This window comes from Sparus aurata, chromosome 18, assembly GCF_900880675.1.
Source record: "Sparus aurata chromosome 18, fSpaAur1.1, whole genome shotgun sequence".
NCBI classification, from domain to species: Eukaryota; Metazoa; Chordata; class Actinopteri; order Spariformes; family Sparidae; genus Sparus; species Sparus aurata.
Window position 1 is genome coordinate 8,449,521 of NC_044204.1, and position 3,949 is coordinate 8,453,469.

Below are 3,949 nucleotides of genomic sequence, written 5' to 3' on the forward strand. Positions count from 1 at the left end.
TCAAAGCTCTCCCGGAGGTGGGAGTTAAAGATCTCCCTGGCAGAGGGTTCTGCCAGACGTTCCCAGCAGACCCTCACGATACGTTTGGGTCTGCCAGGTCTGTCCAGCTTCCTCCCCCGCCAGCGGATCCAACTCACCACCAGGTGGTGATCAGTTGACAGCTCAGCCCCTCTCTTCACCCGAGTGTCCAAGACATACGGCCGGAGGTCAGATGACACGACCACAAAGTCGATCATTGATCTCCGGCCTAGGGTGTCCTGGTGCCACGTGCACATATGGACACCCTTATGCTTGAACATGGTGTTTGTTATGGACAAACTGTGACTAGCACAGAAGTCCAGTAACAAAACACCACTCGGGTTCAGATCGGGGAGGCCGTTCCTCCCAATCACACCCCTCCAGGTAACACTGTCATCGCCCACGTGGGCGTTGAAGTCCCCCAGGAGAACGACGGAGTCCCCGGTTGGAGCACTCTCCAGTACCCCTCCCAGGGACTCCAAGAAGGCCGGGTACCCTGTTATAAAATAACATTTAATGGTAAAAAAAAAAAAGTACAGTTGCAGTAGGCTTCTATTATATTATATTATAATTAAACGAATCAAGACAGATGTCACATTTACATGTCAGGGTATGGTTATTATAGACACAGATTTAATATTTAAGTGTCATTTATCATCACCCCCCGACACAAAATTGTTTTAAAAAAACACCACCACCACATCCATCCCCCGTACTTTTGAAAAGCTTGCTACACCTCTGATTTCAACAATTAAAAATACGAACTTCATAGTAAATAAACCCACGTTTCCACCGCTCGATGCTGTGCTCATTTGTGTCGATTATGTTTTAACGTTTAGGGGACGTGCTGTAATGAAATAAATAAAACATAATCAGATGGTGGTGATGAAAACTACATTGAATGGCAGCCGCCATTTTGTATGCCCAAACGGCGTCTGCGCATACATCGCGCTTCCAACGAGATCCCGTTTTTTCTCGAACTAGTGCATTGTCGTAGGAAGCATGTATTTCTATAGAAAAGTGGGAGGTTAAGTAGCTTTTTCATGGATGGCCAAATGAGGCTGTGTTTGAAGGTGGGACGTCAGGGATATAATTGGCTGTTTTTGATTATACCATTATATGTCACCTTAAAAACTATTTACCTTGCCTTACTTTTTGTAATTATTTTTAGCACAACCTCACATGTGTGACTGTACAGTTATTTTTTCATTTTAAGGTACTATATTAACACTATGGACCTAAAATCACAAAATAACATAAAATCAGAGTAGAAAAAGTTAGTTTTTTTACTGTGAAAACCACAAATATGTTTAGTGGACCAATTGCATTAGTTATAATGCAAATATAAATTGTTGTTTGCTAAATTGGTGCATAAGTTTGTGAAATTTACAAAGCTATGTGTAACTATTTACATTTAAATGCAGGCAATGCCTCAGGCTCAGGGCTCAGCTCATTCCTGCCTGTTCCACATTCAGCCGTCTCCTCCTTGGTTTGCCTCACAGCACGACTCCACTACTCACTAAACACACTACACCAAATACTACATAACACACTAACTACACACTACACCAAACACTACATAACACACTAACTATACACTCCAAACACGCTATATGTCACAAATCTCTCACCTCTCAAAACTTGCTATCTCTGTCGCTGTCTCCAACACATCACTGCTGCTGTCAATCATCCGACGATGTCCCTCCCACATCTTCCTGTTCCTCAACAACCAAACTTGCTGCTTGGACATTTTCGTGACAAAAGCAAATTTTTACTGTTTCTTCCTGCACCAGACATAAAGCAAACGTAACGGCAATGTTCGCGAAAAGGCGTGTTGGACATTATTTACCCTAAATCCAGTTTTGGATGTGCCAGTGCATCCGCTCCGTCGACTCGGGCGGTGGGCCATGTAGCTAGTGCTAGCTGGCGGCTAGCGCAGCTAGCGCTAGCTACACACAAACATCCACAGATTCCGATCCCACTTTGTTGTCTGTGCGTCTCCGGATCTCCTCAGACCCGAACAGACTTGGACTTGTTCAATCTCATTAATCCACAACAGTCATTTTAGATGCACAGAACGGAACCGAACCGCCGGCAAAATCCCGGTCCAGCTCGCGCTGCTGCAGGTATAAATCCGCTTGTTTTTTTAAGGTATGTCGTGGGCTTGAGCTCTGCAGTGATTGGCTCTGGTGCGCACATGACTGTGGTGGCTCCGGTGGACAATGCTTGCAGAATTTGTAAAGCATTTATGAAATAATTGATTCACGCTATCATTGCAGTCCAAGCAAATGCTTATTGCACACCACTGAACCACGCAGCAGCCATGTTGAAAGTCTCAGGTCAGTCTGATCCTGATCCGCAGCTATATTTAAAGAAAACACACACACACACACACACACACACACACACACACACACACACACACACACACACACACAGACAGACAGAGATTCCTTGTATCATAGATAGATAAGCAGGAAAAGGAGAACGCAAAAATGCCACCAAAGAAAAAGATAAAACCTATTGCAGGTCAGCAGACTATTTGAATTTTAGTAATTTATTTTGGTGCTATTTATGTTGCTACAACAATGCTGTTTGATTTGAATGTCATATGTCATGCCACTGTGACAGCTGTTTTGCAATAAACTTTTCAGATTTGGAATTTTATTTGTTATATTTCAGATAAATTTTGAACATACATGAATATATCCGTTTATTATAACCATATCATAACACCATCAAAGGAGTTTAACACTCAATAAAATTTAAGAAATAGAATAATATAAGAAAGAAATAAATTTTTTTAACTGGGGAGTCGGGACAACTCACCACCTGTGGGTCCCGGGGAATCACTACATTGAAAACCTATCAACATCACTGCAGGTGAACTACATATATTTGCAAGTATGGGCTCTGCTCTTCACTTGAAATGCATGCCAGGAACAGAGTAGGTATAATCAATTGAAAAAAATTTAAAATACATGTACCTATGTATCATAAATTCATGCTAAGAAAACGTTATCTCATCTGGGTTAGAATTAGTGATTTACCTCGTGACATCATCACGCACCCTGTCTTTTCATCATTTACCACTGTCCAAGTGACATCATTACAGGCCCAAAGTAAAAGTTTTTATGACATTATTTTTCGGGCACCTTTTCAATGTTAATTTTGAACATCAAAGGACAGCTGCTCATGGGTCAGAATGAATGTTTTTATGATGTCTTTAATTGGCCCACTCTCACGTCTCTTCTAGTGTCTCTCCTTTCATCTACTTTATTAGTCAGATCATATGGTTTCATAAGCAGGATCAAAACTACTGCCCACAAAGGACTGGATATAAGGTAGGCATTTTACTTAAAGTTATCCAACTCATTGTTAAAACTTCTATTAATGGTAATGATTGAATTCCTCAGCGTCCTCAGTGCTAACCTGAGACCAGCTTGTCTTTATCATTTAAGATTATCTTTATTGATTAACATGTTTTGGTGATCAAACCTTCATCAGGCAGGCTATTGTTCCAGCGTAGAAAGTAAAGGCAGTGTGCGTGCTTGTATTATCACTTTCCCTTTTGTTAATGTTTTCTAGTGTCTCAGCTTTTTTTCTTGTTTTTTTTTTCCAGAATTGGGGTTGTATAAGCCAAAATTTTGGATAGATATACCCGATTCTTGAGAAGATTTCTGGAAATGCTCCTCAAAGCCTTTTCTATTTACCATTTCTATCTGCATGCTTGTGGTTCATAATTTGACAAATATTTCTAATGTTGACATGAGCCATGCCTGACAGTTGTTGAGTAAATATCAGTGCAGGTTTATTTTGAATTGTTGTGGCCGGATGTACGCACTTTTTTGTAGTTTGACAGGTTGCATAGCAGAGGGTTGACATCAGGTCACCGTATTTCTTTCCCAGGATGGCGAAGGGTTGACCCTGT